At 42.8% G+C, this 17201-nt stretch overlaps 1 non-coding gene and 1 pseudogene across 1 annotated transcript; both read right to left on the bottom strand.

The window, feature by feature from the left end:
• Window positions 1-1182: 1182 nt before the first annotated feature.
• Window positions 1183-1289, bottom strand: LOC137501372 (U6 spliceosomal RNA). Its single transcript, XR_011018516.1, has one exon. It is a non-coding gene; the product is annotated as a U6 spliceosomal RNA (small nuclear RNA).
• Window positions 1290-12334: 11045 nt separating this feature from the next.
• Window positions 12335-12994, bottom strand: LOC136875840 (eukaryotic translation initiation factor 4E-1A pseudogene; annotated as a pseudogene).
• Window positions 12995-17201: the final 4207 nt, after the last annotated feature.

Here is a 17201-nt window from a genome sequence, read left to right as displayed (position 1 = left end):
ATCCATTCATTCTTCGTCCTCACGCTTTGAATTCTGGTCAGTGGAGGATTTTGGATTTTCAATTTGTCATCTCATTTCGTACCATTAGGGGCCGATGACCTCGATGTTAGGCCCCGTTAACAACAAACATCTGCGCGTAGAGGCGCGCGGCTGTGAGCTTGCATCCGGGAGATAGTAGGTTCGACTCCCACTATCGGCAGCCCTGAAAATGGTTTTCCGTGGTTTCCCATTTTCACACCAGGCAAATGCTGGGGCTGTACCTTAATTAAGGCCACGGCCGCTTCCTTCCAACTCCTAGGCCTTTCCTATCCCATCGTCGCCATAAGACCTATCTGTGTCGGCGCGACGTAAAGCCCCTAGCAAAAAAAAACCATCAACCAATCTATTCATGTAAGTGCTTTTATTAGCCGACATTTACATTTACATAACCTGTAGTTTTTTTTTTACATTTTTTTAGAATTTTCAAGCTTGGTTAGCAAAATGAATGAGGGGTATTCCTTTACGTGTTATGAAATGAAGGATTCTTCAAGTCAGTGATGACTGATCTGCATTTGGTGCTGTAGCCCAGTTGGCAGATTCCGTATTATTTTACCTAGTCTCTTTTTAATGATTACAAAGAACTCGGAAATCTATTAAACATTTCCAATTGAACTTACTGGCCGTATGGGTATGTAGACACAATTGTTTGTTTGTCCAGCCCTTGTCCCGTTTCCCTACGGGGTCGGGTATGAGGTGAGATGAATTTGTCGTGGCGGTTTTTTATGACCGGATGCCCTTCCTGACGTCAACCTCATCAGAGGAGTTAATGAGAGATGAAATGAATGACGTGATATATGATAGTAGGGAGAGGGTGAAACCCGGTGCCGGCACATAGCCTACTCCTGTCGAATAGCACCAAGGGGTCTGCTCAAGGCTTAACGTCCCCATCCGACGGACGAATCACCATCAACAGCGTCATATGCCCTCACTCCATATGAGCACTGCGGAGAGGTTTGGAATTTAATCCAGGCTTTTGGCACGCAATCTAGTGATTAGAAATTGTATACCACCACCTCCCCTACCCTGCCGGCCAACATTCTGATGGTGAAAATTTTTTCGACCAACGGGACTCGAACCGGCTAACCTCGGTGTTAGACCGTTTTAGACTTCAGCGCCTTAACGATCATGGCCACCAGGCGGGCTAAAAATGTGGAACGCTTCACGATTTTGCGTGTCATCCTTGCGCAGGGGCCATGCTAATCTTCTCTGTATCGTTCCAATTTTAGTATATGTACCGCCGAAGCGAGTACATGTAGACACAATTCAAACAACAAATTTTCTCTTTATTTACGCAAAAACAATTGCTAATCAATCGTCAAATTTACTAAAAATCTTACCAGATGGCAGCACTTCCGCAAAAGGCAGAGGCAAGAGTGCGTTCTGATCGGCCAGGTTGTATTACCGTAGGTTTATACCGATAGGCCTACGCTTGTGATATGGGTGTCTTCACCACGTGACGAGTTGTATTGCTGTATGAGAGCAACATTCAGTCAACAGAACCAATGCCTTGCTCCTTCATACAGCAGCATTGTGTTTTCTTCCAGAGCTATTGTACCTTTTGGACAAGACCGTGGACCAATGAAAGGTTCCCTAGGCCTTGTAAACCTAACACCGTCGAGGTCGGCAAAGAGCAAGAGTTAACCAAGGGAAGTCGGATAGGAAAGGAAAGTGAGGAGCCTAACACGGGTACGTAAGTGGAAGTAATGTCAGGGAAACCTTAGTCGCCAAGTTCAGAGACCCTAGTCCTTCTTTTTTGTTTACCTCGTACGACAGGCAGGAAATACCGCCCCCACCCACAAAGGGAGAACGCGGAAAGCCATGGACGACATGGAAACTAAATAATTCCGAATATGTTGTAAACCTAATACTGTAGGACTTGGAAGAGAGCAATGCCCGAGTGCACCAAGCTCGGTAATTATCAGCCTTTACGAAACCGTGGTAAAACTTTTACCGTGGTATTGTCGTAAAAGCAGTGCACCATTACTATCGCCCGGTTTCGTTACCGCGGTTTCTAGACGCTTGATTTTCTCGCTATTATTCCCCTCGGAAGAAATTCGAAGTAGTATTCAGGAAGCAGTGATCATTTCGACAGTCACTTGTCTTTAGTTTATCCAGCCGGCAGTGATCGTTTCGACAGTCACTTGTCCCTCGTGTTTACATTTTGTGACAGCGCAAGCAAGTTATCGACTCCTTAAAATGGAAAGTAATGTTCGACATGTTTTGAATGTTACATCGAAGTCCTAAAGACATGGAAGGGGACCTCCTTTTCCACACACAATATTGTCTCTCGACAACATTCCTTGTGGCAATATGGGCTCTGTTATATCGTTGTTCTGCTGGGGAGGTGGGATTCTGAACAGGTGTAAGGAGGAAGGATTTACACAGGTAACCTCCATCACCCAAAATATAGCCATTAGCTATTTCTCTCGTCTCGAGACGCGCTCTCAGCCGAGAATTGTGAAATATTGTGCTAACATGAGTCGACCCTGGCCATCTTGCTACAATATCTCGTATCGTGAGGTTCGAATCGCTCACAGTTTGCATGTTTAGCGAGAAATAACCTTTCCTATTTCTAAATACCTCCCCATTTTCACCTCCGGGAGACTGTATTCGCACATGAGTGCAGTCCAGCGCACGCAATACACCAAGGAACCCAGCTATTGTATGAAACCCTTCCATAACCTCTCTTTGTTCTCGCTGCGTAAGTGAAAGTTGAATGAACTGTGGCGATAACGACGCAAGTAGATCAGAAACCTTGTGTATTATGCGGCATACAGTTGTTCTGTCAACATCACAGACGTCACCGATCACTCCTTGAAATGTTCCAGTTGCATAGAACCGCAGCGCTATTAAAAGACGATTTCTAGGCGACATAGGACAGTTTCTCCCAGTCGGGCATTCCAATTGTTCACCATTTAAATCTTCTCTGGAACGAAACATCGCTTAATTCTTCAAATAAATCGCGTCTCTCTTCTATAATTCTCCCTTCATTTCGTTCAAACTGATTAAGATACTGGAGATATAACCTATAGTTGTTAAGCTCCATCTTGGAATCTTTAAACACAGAGCACAAATAAACTTTACCGCGGTTTTCTTAGTTAACCGCTCGCTCACGCGCGGTAAACATTATACCGCGGTAAAATGTCGGTAAACTCGAAACCGAGCTTGGTGCAACAGAAATACGACTTTACCCTGGTAAAATTGTGAAGTTTACCGCGGTATTCTCTTTATCGAGGTTGGTGCACTCGGGCACAAGAGTTGTCCAAGGGAGGTAGGAAAGGAATATGGAACTACCTTCAGACTCAGGTAGATGCCACGTTCCTATTAGATTCCTTAGCCTCTTTCAGTTCCTCTCATGACAGCTAGGGAATACCGTGGACGCATTCTATCCTCCACCCATGATAGCAGTTTCACAATCAATGTGTAAGCCTCTTTGGGAAGTTAGTGAGAATTTCACCATCTGTGCTAGTTACCCTTAAATACGAGACACGCGTACCAGTAGATCCCTGGCTAATATATTAAAGAATCATTTCAGGACATAATTCTGGAACACTCCTGAGTTGAAGAAGGCATAATGTCAGAGTTAAACAATTGTAATGAACGTGAAATCTCAGCACAATGCGTTCCTTCCTTCAATATTGACTATTCACGGACCAAGTGTGCAATACGTGAGGTGACTTTACGGTCCGGTGGCTAAATTATGTAAGACGGGGCGATATCGAGCGCGGGCTGAATTATGTAGTGTTTGACCAAAACATAATTAGCTGACTGAGTGAAGCCAACTGAAGCATGTGCCAGCTTCTGCGGGAGATCTCGCCAGCCACTTCTCACCGTTCGTAGGCTATGGACTGCAAGAAAGGGATAATGTATGTTCTTGTGACTGAGTATTCTCATTGCTGTTCCCCAGGGCAGTATACACGGACCATGTCTCATAGGCTCAGACACGTTTCGTAAGTGTCTGAAACAAGCACTTCTCTGTACGAAGTATGAATCAAGTACTAGTTTGGCCAAAAACAAAAGGTTTTCTTGAAACTCCTCATTTTGCAACAAAAACAAATTTTATAAAATCATATTCTTCAGAATGAAATATTTAATCCCCCATGACTTTCACCAATTTTCTCACTTTCATGTAAATACGTTACCAGTACCAATTTCATATTTGGAGACGAGGGGGATTAAGATCCAAGGAGTGAAAATAGACACATGTTGTTCGTTTTGCTGATGACATTTGTTGTAAACAGGATAAGGTTTACCAGAACACAACTTGTTTATTTGCTTCACATAGAAATTTACAAGAATAAACATAAAATTGTCTTAAAGCAAAGTAGATAATTAAGCTTGGGAGAGTTTCTGTCACTGTACACTATATACACTTGGAATGTATTTACACTAGCTTCTATCTTGAAAAGATAGTTCGTAGGAATGTTCAGTTCGTGATAGTCGAAAACTATCAGTTTCACTTGCATAGATTAGTGAAGAGAGTTCCTTCTAACTTGCAGCTTCTGAGTTTATGAGCTTGCACTGAAGGAAAGCTAAGTACACAATTAGAGAATCTAACGTGTGTGTGTCGGAGCCTGAGGGAGATTGTGGATGTGTAGAGTACAGCATCGGGGCTCGACTTGAATGAAGGAACGGGAACTTGGAACAGTGACCTGACGTGAAACCTCATACTACCAGAATTCCGTCCACCTGGTCGAGACACATTTTTAAGAGGAGTAGCCTCAGTGTTCGACGTACAGTGTATTCTGGAGCAGGACACCGGGGAGAATCCTAGAGAGTGACAGGCAGGGAGCTCCTTTTATACAGCACTCGACGGTACAGGCACGCGCACTGAAGGCTGCGCGTCGAGTCTCGAAATCTCCACGCTTGCGTACGTGCGGCTGGCTGGCGCTGAGCGGAGAGAGCGGAGGACATACAACAACATTCCCGTATCAGAGCAGAGTGAGAGGCAGGTGAAGGCAATGATGTCCTTTTTTCGGCCTTCATGGAGAAAGGCCGTAGTTGTATACAGGCTGAGGATAAGCCACTGTGTAGGCTGATTATAGGTTATGGACGATCTACGCACTCTTATCTCCTGAAGAGGGAAGACCCCCCCTCCGCCCCCAGGTGTGTTCTTGTGCTGGCGACTTCACCGTGGCCCACATCCTCACAGAGTGCACCGATCTCTCTGGCTTAAGACGGAGCCTCGACCTGCAGGAGACAGTCGAACTCATGCTGCTGATCTCGTTATTCCCTTTACGAGTGAGAGAGGATTAATCAAGGGTATATAAATTCAAGTGTTCTGTTACTCAGGGAACTTATGTTCCCTTTTCATTCGTTTGTGATCATTTCGGCAAAATAAAATATGTTTGTTTTTATTTTATAGCTTATTTTGAAATTCCTTCCTTGAATAAAATAATAGTTTTATTTTATTTTCTGCGCTTAATTTGTTCAGAGTGGATGGTTTTCTGGTTGTACTTCCATCATCATATGTTGGAAAAGTGACAGTATGTTCTAACTGAATAAAACGAGGGCTTTATTTGGAAAATATGAACTATGAATTCTCACTTACTGTCTCGGAATTTTCCACATAGATTCTAAGGGATGAGGTTCTGTTTTCATTTTTCTCTCCAGGAGTTGGTGTCAAACTACTGGAGTGTGGGACTCGTAAGATTAATAAACATTATGCTTAAGGCTGCTAAAAGAGCGCTTGTAATAGGAGTCGCAGTTTCAATCATTAAGTTGAAAGCTCGTTCACACTCTACTATGCTGCCTGCTGACGGAAGAGGGAGAATATCATCTGATTGTTATCTTCGTTGTCTGTAAGCTGAAGGTGGAAGCTAGGAATAAACATCCTTCGGAAAATCACTGACAGCACTCGGGACTCTCAACGAAAAACGACAGCTCTTGCATTATGCTGCAGTACTGCAGAATATGCCCGCCCGGTTTTGTACAAATCCGCCCACGCAAACAAAGTTGACAAAGCGCTCAATGAAACATGTATTCTTGTTACAGGTTGTTTGAGGCCTGCGCCCTTGTAAAACTCTTCCACATTGCAAGGATACCGCCACAAGATATTCATCGTGAGGTAGCTGCAAATGCAATGCATCATTATTCCCACCCGCTATATGGTTATGAACCATCTACCCCTAGATTAAGGTCTACTAGGAGAAGCTTCTTGGAATTGCATAGACTACAGCAAGAAAACAAATGTGGTTTCCTCGACTTGAGATCTTTCACATGGCCTCGTCCTTCGGAAAGCCTCCTACCTCGGCATGAACAAATTTGGACTGTGTGGAGATATCTCAGTGGTGGTGGTGATTATTGTTTTAAGAGGAAGTACAACTAGGCAACCATCCTCTATATAACACTAATCAGAGAGAAAAAATGGAAGGGATCCGACACTTCGAAAAATGAAGATATCGGCCAAAAAAATAAAAGGGCCACGAAGGGCGTGAAAATGAAAGACTCCCTAGCCCTCGCAAACCTAATAGCGTCGGGGTCGGAAAAGAACAAGAGTTGACCAAGGGAGGTCGGATAGGATATATGAAAGTGAGGAGCCTGGCACAAGTAAGTGGAAGCAATGTCAGGACTAAGCTGAGGGCCCCGTGGTCGCCAACCCACGCTCCCAAGTTCAGAGCCCCTGAGGCCTGGAGATATCTCAACCGTCTTCATTCTGGAGTTGGAGGATCCAAAAGCAAAGTACAGGAATGGCACTTCCCTTTCGACAACTCCAGACCATGGAACATGTTGTGCCCTGCATCTTGTACTCTTACGACATAAAACGCTATTGAGGTTGCACGTCACTGGTCTACCGTGATAGGATTTAATTTTTGTCATTTGTGTATGTAGTACTACATATTTGGTTCCTGACACGAAAAAAATAAAAAAATATTTCTCTTGAAACTTGAATATTAAGCCGAACACTCACTTTTTTATTTACACAATGATATTCGGATGGATACAGCACATTAAACTGATTAATACGATTATAACAGCGGCGGCTTACGACCAGTATCTGGAATCAGGAAGACCTGACAAGTTTGGTATCATTTTGTATATCGCGGGTTAATACTACGTATCTGACAATGCTCCTCCCATCCGTAAGTCCAACTCGTTGGCTAAATGGTTAGGCCCAAGGGGTTTCGGGTCCGATTGCCTGTCGGGACAGGGTTTTAACTTTCATTGGTTAATTCCTATGGCTCGGGGGCTGGGTGTTTGTATCGTCTTCAGCATTAGAATTCATCATAGGTAGGGACCAGTCCTAAGAGACGCCCAGAGCTGCACAGACCTCTCTGGAGGCCACACGCTATTATCAGTCTCCTTAGGACTGGTCACGCCTCCCAGCCACATCAGTACAATATTCGTCGGGTTTATTTTCCTATGTAAAGAAGAATGAACCTCACCGTACCGTAGCGTAAGGAAATACGTTCGCATGTCGTGTGTATGCACTCCTGTAGTATAATATATTTAAGGTTTATTTTCCTGTAAAATGGCTATATGGTTAGCGTGCTGGCCTTTGGTCACAGGGGTCCCGGGTTCCATTCCAGGCAGGGTCGGGAATTTTAACAATAATTGGTTAATTTCGCTAGCACGGGGGTGGGTGTATGTGCCGTCTTCATCAACATTTCATCCTCATCAGGACACGCAGGTCGCCTACGGGAGTCAAATCAAAAGACCTGCATCTGGGGAGCCTAACATGTCCTTGGACATTCCTGGCACTAAAAGCCATACGCCATTTCATTTTTTCCCTGTACACATCAGCATAGGAAAATTAGCACAACGAAAATGTCTCTGATGGACTGCACGCCCATATCTTAACGAAAATAATGGATAGCAAGTCCGACTCTGTGGTATAGTGGTTAGTGTGAATAGCTGCCACCCCCGAGGCCTGGGTTCGATTCCCGGCTTTGCAGCGAAATTTGAAAAGTGGTACGAGGGCTGGAACCGGGTCCACTCAGCCTCCGGAGGTCAAATGAGTAGAGGTGGGTCCGATATACCAGCTATACCACATGAATGGCGAGTTGCTATAGTAGCCCCTGTGTATAAAGGAAAGGGTGATGGACATAAGGCTGAAAACTACAGGCCAGTAAGTTTGCATGCGTTGCATGTAACCTTTGGGAAGGCATTTCTTCTGATTATATTAGACATGTTTGCGAAATTAATAACTGGTTCCATAGAAGGCAGTCGGTTTTAGGAAAGGTTATTCCACTGAAGCTCAACTTGTAGGATTCCAGAAAGATATAGCAGATATCTTCGATTCAGGAGGTCAAATATGGACTGTATTGCGATTGACCTATCTAAGGCATTTGATAGGGTGGATCATGGAAGACTACTGGCAAAAATGAGTGCAATTGGACTAGACAAAAGAGTGACTGAATGGGTGGCTATATTTCTAGAAAATAGATTTCAGAGAATTAGAGTAGGCGAAGCTTTATCTGACCCTGTAATAATTAAGAGGGGAATTCCTCAAGGCAGAATTATCGGACCTTTATGTTATCTTATATATATAAATGATATGAGTAAAGAAGTGGAATCAGGGATAAGGTTTTTTGCAGATGATGTTATTCTGTATAGAGTAATAAATAAATTACAAGATTGTGAGCGGCTGCAACGTGAACTCGATAATGTTGTGAGATGGACAGCAGGCAACGGTATGTTGATAAACGGGGTTAAAAGTCAGGTTGTGAGTTTCACAAATAGGAAAAGTCCTCTCAGTTTTAATTACTGTGTTGATGGGGTGAAAGTTCCTTTTGGGGATCATTGTAAGTATCTAGGTGTTAATATAAGGAAAGATCTTCATTGGGGTAATCACATAAATAGGATTGAAAATAAAGGGTACAGATCTCTGCACATGGTTATGAGGGTGTTTATGGATTGTAGTAAGGATGTAAAGGAGAGGGCATATAAGTCTCTGGTAAGACCCCCAACTAGAGTATAGTTCCAGTGTATGGGACCCTAACCAGGATTACCTGATTCAAGAACTGAAAAAATCCAAAGATACGTGATATTGTTGCTTAACCCGCAATATAAGAGATTATATATTTAGACTTGAAAGTCACTGAATTTGTTTTATATTACCACCATAATTATAAAGAACGTCTCTTACTTAGATGCAGTGTTATATCTACATTATTTTCGTTTATCAGTTACAGAGATACTGAATGAACTTAAATTACGCTATAGGCATATTTCGAAGAGCATAAACATTAAGCTGATTTGGTAGTAAATTTGTTTCATTATAAACAAGAAACTACGTTATATTCGTTATTTTGGCTATTTTTGTAGATATTTTATTCTAGTCCTAATCTGACGATGTACGAGATATATACGTATTTCTGCAATGTCGGAATTTAGTCCTCTATGACATGAATGTTGTCAGCAGTTTGTGGTGGCGGCGGCGGTTACTGTTTCAAGAGGAAGTACAACTGGGCAAAGTGGATACTAATCACATAGGAAGTGGAAAAGGTCCGAGACTTCGAATAATGAATGCACCGGCCAGAGAAAGAGAAGGGCCACAAACGACGTGAACATGAAAGACTATAATCCTCGCAAACCTAGTAACGTTGGGGTCGAGTAAGGGAGTTCAAACAGGAAGGATAGAAGTGACGAGCCTGGCAGAAGTAAGAGGAAACAATTCCAGGACCCAGCTAAAGGCCTCTGTGGTCGCCAAACCACACTCCCAAGTTAAGGGCCCTGCGTTCTTTTTAGTCGCTTCTTACAAGAGGCCGGGCATACCATGGGTGTTGTTCTACGGCCCCAGCAGCAGGGAAAGCAATTTACACAACCTGAATTAAATTCATGAAACAAACCTTTCGTTCCCTAAAGACAACGAGAAACTTTTTTTTACAACTTGCTTTAAGTCACACCGACGAGGGGATAGGAAAGGGCTACGAATGGGAAGGAAGCGTCCGTGGCCTTGCTTGGTGTGAAAATGAGAATGGTGGTGGTGGTGATTACTGTTTTAAGAGGAAGTACAACTGGCCAACCATCCTCTTTAAAACACTAATCAGGGAGATTAAATAGAGGGGATCCGTCACTCCGAAAAATGAAGGTATCGGCCAAAGGAAGACAAGGACCATGAAGGGCGTGAAAATGAAAGACTCTCAGCCCTCGAATGTTCTAATACCGTCGGAGTCGGAAAACAACAAGATTTGACGAGAGTCTGATAGGATAGATGAAAGTGAGGAGCCTGGCACAATCCACTGGAAGCAGACCAATGGATAGCTTTCGACAGTTGCTACAAAAGCTCTATGGAGTGAACAGAGTAAAATCTGGAAGAGTATTTTTAAAACGATAGATAATTTCACATCTTATGCAACTCTAGCATCTTAGTTCAAAAATATGGAGCAGTCCTGGTTCCTATATATGTACGTGTTTATCGTATGGTTCAAGTAAAATATAATACCAAACTTACTTATGTACAGTCACGGAAAAATAATCATCACACGGTATTGTATAAGTACACTATTCTCGGAAACAATTGAACCACCGAGCTCGATAGCTGTAGTCGCTTAAGTGCCGCCAGTATCCAGTAATCGGGAGATAGTGGGTTCGAGCCCCACTGTCGGCAGCCCTGAGGATGGTTTTCCGTGGTTTCCCATTTTCACACCAGACAAATGCCGGGGCTGTACCTTAATTAAGGCCACGGACGCTTCCTTCCAATTCCTGGGCCTTTCCTATCCCATCGTCGCCATAAGACATATCTGTGTTGGTGCGACGTAAAGCAAATAGCATTCATTCATTCATTCGAAACAATTGAACCTGTAGATATAGTTGCTGTGTGTATACAAAGAGTCTGTATCTACATGGGAAGTGAATTATATTTTGATAATTATTAAAGTTGTCTGATAGGTATTAAATACGAGGAACATACAATATCGTGCGTTCATTTTTTTTTTTTTGAGAAACTGTAGCCTACATATTAAAACAATCCTAGGCTCTAACGTCCAGTCCCTCTTTCTTTGTATGGTTGCATAGAAAGCATCTGATATGCCCGCATTTGCAGTCTTTCACAACGAGGTTTTTACCTGACCTTAGGGCTGGTTTCAACTCCACTCACCCTGCGTAAGTTGAGAAGCTATATGATGGGGAGATAGTAGCCCTTGTCTAGAAAGCAAAGACTAACCGCAGAAGGAATTCGTCACGCTGACTACGCATTCCTAGTAATCTGCAGGCTTTCTGGCTGAGCAGCGGTTGCCTGGTACGTTAAGGCCCAATAGTGATGTAGAGTCATGGGGTTTTATCGCATCTAACTAACTCTACTGGACTCCCCTTTTTAATTTATAATTGTACCATCGAAACAACACAGACGACGTTCTCTTCTGATCCTAGTGGACGAGTCTCAGACCCTAGCTTACTCTGATGTACCTCTATCTATAATAAGAAGGAGCAGTCCTGGATGCCGTATATGTACGTACGAGCCCTCTCCTCCTAGCAAAATAATGTCAACTCCAGCTGTAAGTGCTTAGATTAGAATGAGATGGTTCTCCAAATAGTTAAATGAGAATCTAATTGCAGATCACATTCAGACACCAGTTGATATGGAACCGCCACAATTTACGTAAAAAAATAAAATTCCAAATGGTTCCTGCGAGGGTAACTTGTGGAAAGGTAGCAAAACTTACCCCTTACCTCAGTGTAATGAAATAAATAATTCGCACAGATAGTGTTGAACTCGCTCGATTTTGTTCGAAAATTTGTATAAACATTCAAACCACTCCATACACTAGCAAATATTTGCACAAAGGTTTCAGTTTGTAACTGTATAAATTGAATTTGATCATGTTTGGATTGTGGCACCGAGGTTCAGACAATCCAAAACATTACGGACCGAGTTGAGGTCCTATCAGAAAATCACAGTGACTTCTATACTGCCACATAGACAACACTTGCATGGTCTGCATAGTGGTTTTAGATTAATTCATATGTCTTTAAATATTCAATTTTCTTGTTATGCTGTACATCTGCCACAAGCTAAAGAAATGAAACGAACTCTTGAAACAACAGACAACTACTTCCGACTCGAAATGTACTGTATACACTAAACTCCAAATCGTATTCCCGATGAGCACTTAGGTAAATGTGACGGCTAACCGTCAATGTTTATCTGTTTACTGAAGCTAGGATGTTTGGAAATCACCGTAATTTGATTATTACCTTTCACTAATATGACAATAAATTTAATTTGAAGGCCATTATAAACTGCATAAATATCGGGCTTGTTTATTAAATCATTAATTATAAATAAAAGAAGAAATTACAAATAACGAATTCTGATATTAAAATTCAATCTTCAGTTAACTTGAGTCACCATTCAGTAACCATTTCCCACAGCAATAGCCTTTGCCATATTGTCATTATGAAGTTCGTATCCAAAAGTTATATTACGTCCAATATTTAATCTTTCCCTCAGTTTGCGTCCAATTTCTACAACACTAATACACTTTTTAGCATCTGCAGTCCAGAGACCAATCTTTCCCCCTCGTCCCCTACGGTTAACGACTGCACCACACACTTCGTCGCTGTGCTCTTCAAATGCTTCTCCAATCAAACATAGGACTGTCTCGAGCCAATACTTATCCAAATCCTTTTCCCTGCGCTTCTTCTGCAAATTTATGACCCAACGACCACCTTTAGCATTTGCTTCGTCTTCCCACATAGGTCGAATTCCCGTTTTAAAGAGAGCATATCCGCAACCACGGTTTAAGTTCGTTGGTTTTTCAATGTGGGTGAAGATACTCCAGAACTCCTCGACAGTGGAAAATGTTAGCAGTTCTCGTTGGTTTTCTTCCCAAGTCAGCCTGGTATCATTATGGCAGTACCACAGGGTCCAAGAATTTTGTAAAGGATGTACTATATTCCAGTAATCAGTATAATAGTCTGAGTCATAGTAATCTACGTTCTCCATAACATCCATTTCAGCTGATTTCATTCCAGCCATGTTATAATAACCTCGCATATTTACTGTTGCCATAGTGACTTGACGTGACGAAAAATGACCTCAGAGAAAGGCAAAGATCATACATACGTAGAGTTAAGTAAAGTTTTTATGTAGTGAACGATGCTACTTTCTGTTCAGACATCAAATACGCGAAAATAGCTTTATTTAGTGACTTTTCTCGCATGGGTCACGTAACAGTGGTGCAGATACCTTTGTCATTAAAATTATTTTCTTCCAAACATAAAGAAACAAATGAGCAAGGAAAATGTCATCTCAGTTGCACTTCACCTGCCTCTTAGCCCATTTGCCTATTCTTTGTTATTGTTGTCAGTAGTTTCCTATCCTGCTTTATAGAATATCAATCGTCAATAGGGAAAAGAATGAGAGGGGCCGTGGAGGGCGTGAAAATGGAAGACTCCATAGGTCAAGCAAATGTAATACAGTTTGGGTCGAAATAGAACAAGAGATGAGCAAGTGAGGTCAGACAGGCAAAGTGGAAGTAAGGAGCTCGGCACAAGTAAGACGTAACCCAAACCCTTCAATGTAGAGAAATTTTGTGGTAATTTGTGGGCTAGTTTTCTCCCACTGTGCTGATGTATAAAAGTTCGTGATAGACTCTCCTGGATATTCCTTAAAGAGGCAAACATGTAACTGAAGGTGAATTGATCACGGTACAACTAAGCAAAGCAAAGCGAAAAGCACAGGCCATGAAGGCCCTTGGAGGGGCGTAACCTCGGCACTTGGTGCGGTAGAATGGTTAGCTCTACTCTCGGCCGTCTATGCCCTCATGAATTAACTTGGTACTCATTTTTGGTGTAGGCTGAGTGAACCTCAGGGCCATGTTGCACAAATCTCGTTTCTTAAAGTTTTCGACTTCGTGACGGGGAATCGAACCCACGTCCTTCCGGGAAGATAAACCTAAGCCGAAAGAGAAAGTACGCTGAACTAAAACGAACCTTCTAGATAGTTAACCCCGTCTCTCAGGGAAGGAAGGTCTGTTATGGTCAAGGAGATTTTGGCAGCAGGTGAGGGGGTTGGCGGCCGTGGCCTATACTATGAACTGTCCCGGCATTCGCCTTAGTGCAGGAGAATGGAAAACCACGGAAAACCATTCTCAAGGGACCAGCCCCTCTCTCCCGAGTGCAGACGTGTACAGCCACGGTAGAGCCGTGGCCACTCCTCTGCTCGGTTGGTCGCTCGGAGTGCAGAGTTGTCGGACCACGAACCAGTCACTTGTAGGCCAAATCCTGCTCTGCAACCCCCGACCGGGAGTTCTTACGCTATCAGATTTATAACACTAATTCGTAACCAGCAACAACAAGAAAACGACAGTTGTTTTACTTGCTCGAGGCTGCACTTCTTCTCCTCACAACGCTACTTGCTCTGGTTATATTAAACTCCAATAAGTCTCATCTGACTCATTTTCCCTTTATACTAGCGAATGGACTTGTATTCAAGTTCTGAACAAGTCGACCACTTTCAACTCGATACATTTGTGTTGAAAAGTGTAGAGCTTATTCATTCACTGCGTAGATAGGAGCGGCAAACTCCTTCATCTCACGTTATTGGAGCAGGGATTATAAGAAAGACTTAACTCCCATGTTGAAACACTACGAGCTTATATTATGTAGCAGCAGTTCATTTCCTACTCATGCATTTCCCGAGAAGGAAGAATGACTCGATTTCTGAAACAAGTCACTAGTATGTTCTTATGAATTCATGGAAGGTCTAGTCCGGCTCCAGGGCTAAATGGTTACCGTGCTGGCCTTTTCACAGGGGTCCCGGGTTCGATTCCCGGCAGGGTCGGGGATTTTAACCATAATTGGTTAATTTCTCTGACACGGGGGCTGGGTGTACGTGTCGTCTCCATCATCATTTCATCTTCATTATGACGCGCAGGTCGCCTACGGACATCAAATCAAAAGATCTGCATCTGGCGAGCCATTTATTTTAATTTTATGGAAGGTCTCAGTCATCCAAGTTTAGGCCAGTATGAGACTCCAACATCGTGCCCATTTATCAGCCGTGTGATAGGCATTTCAGAGTTTTTGAAGGAATAGAACGGGAAATGCAGCATTAAATGGAATGGTAGGGAATATGCGGGGAAAATTTGACGTTACTTTGGTGACTGCGATTTCAGAATCACTTGTCAATATTCTTCCAGTAGAGATTTGTAAGACATGGGGTGAAATGTTAAATATTTTTTACAATTTACTTGAAGTCTTAGGACTTATGGCGATGATGGGATAAGAAAGGGCTAGAAGTGGGAGAGAAGCGACCGTGGCCTTAAAAGGCTGCCGCATTTGCATGGTGTGAATATGGGAAACCACGGAAAACCATCTTCCGGTCTGCCGACAGTGGGATAGAAAACCACCGCCGCAGGAAACCATGTTCACGGCTGCTGACAGTGGGGTTCGAAGTCAGTACCCCTGGAATGCAAGCTGAGAGCTACGCGACCCAAACCACACAGCCACTTGCTGGGTTACACGTAGCTAGTCCCGTGGTGTACCAGAGGCTATGGGTTCGATTCCAGGTCAGCTCGTGAATTCAACCGAGGACATGTCTGATTGACATGAGAGGTATCGGGCGCGGTCGAAAAAGCCGAGAAGGATATTGTCACGCTGTCCTCGTGCCACTACTCTTACTCGATAAGAACGTCAGCTACAGAATATGCGTCACCACAGACTGTAGCTCCCTCCCTTCGGATTCAAACCGGACAGAGGAAGGGCAGAAGAAATGTCCATTTGTCATTCCATGTCGAACGATGCCGACACGTAAAACATCTCCGATGACACATTTGGTGTTCACCCGATAAAATTAAAATACAGCCATAGATAGATTGACGTGCAGGGCAGCCTAAATGATGTCTAATCGAAATGGCTGTAGACGGTAGCTGAGGTCATATGATCACAGCCTGTCTGAGACTTACACCTCTCGAAATATCTACTGTCAAACAGGTGTCCTACGCCTCTTACAACCAGACAGGAGGAATCTAAGGCATCAACCTCACATTGTATGGCAATATACCAACCTCATTCACTCCATATACAGACTGAAATCTCTGCCGTCCACAGCAAGTGATCTACTATCTGGTAGCCTCCATCCTGGGAAGAACGTGAAGAAGTGCGACCGGACCTCATGAGAATTTGGTATGATCTAGTCTGCACTAGATGTCCAGAGATTTGAGCAGTTGATCCATGAGAAACATCTGCCCGTAATGAATGTTTGCTATTTTAATAAGCCTCAGTTTATGTTAAAGCTCATAGCCTTTATAGTGTCCGACTCATTGGCTGAATTGTCAGAGTTGAAGCCTTCGGTTCAGAGGATCCCGCGTTCGATTCCTGGCCAGGTCGGGGATTTTGATGGCGTCTGATTAATTCTTCTGACCCGGGGACTGGGTGTTTGTGTTTGTTCCAACCCGTCTCTTCATATTCAGACAATACACTACACCACCAACCACCACAGGAACACGCAATAGTGATTACGTCCCTCCATGAAGGGTTGGCGTCAGGAAGGGCATCCGTCCATAAAACAGGACCATATACACAAGTGCGACACAGTTAGCACCATCGACGCTACAGATGTGGGAAAAGCTGCAGTAGAATAAGAAATCTTTATAGCATCAACTTTCGAATCTGTGTCATTTATTTGACCAATAAGTTGTATTACCTTCATTCTCTATAAACTTACACGGTAATAGTTTTCATTGATGTTCATTGCGGAAAATTTTGGATTCCGACATCCCACTACAGGTTCTGTTAACAGGTGTGATCTAGTTTTTGCATATCATGTGTTCGTGTCCATTCTAGAATTCTAATGTTTGAAAATTTTGCTGGAATTGCCATTAACACTTTGATGCGATTAAGATGTGCCGTAATAGCCCTGACCAGTATTAAGAAAATACTTCCTACAGCTCTGTTCCTTGTCTTGCTTTTAATTACCCGCGTGGGTTCTCAATTTTGGCATTTTTTATGTTTTAGTTGAATTCCACAAAACCTTTGACAGTCTCAATGTTTTATTGTGTTGATGTTGGTTGCTATAATTTATAACGTAAAATTTATTTTTACATTGTGTATGTATTACGTTAGGCGACTTTAGACCCCATACTAATAATAATAATAATAATAATAATAATAATAATAATAATAATAATAATAATAATAATAATAATGTTATTGGCTTTACGCCCCACTAATTATCTTTTAGGGTTTTCGGAGACGCTGAAGTGCCGGAAGTTAGT

The sequence above is a fragment of the Anabrus simplex genome, chromosome 6 (assembly GCF_040414725.1).
Source record: "Anabrus simplex isolate iqAnaSimp1 chromosome 6, ASM4041472v1, whole genome shotgun sequence".
NCBI classification, from domain to species: Eukaryota; Metazoa; Arthropoda; class Insecta; order Orthoptera; family Tettigoniidae; genus Anabrus; species Anabrus simplex.
The sequence above is the reverse complement of the archived record's forward strand: the minus strand, read 5'-3'. Positions and strand labels throughout refer to the sequence as shown.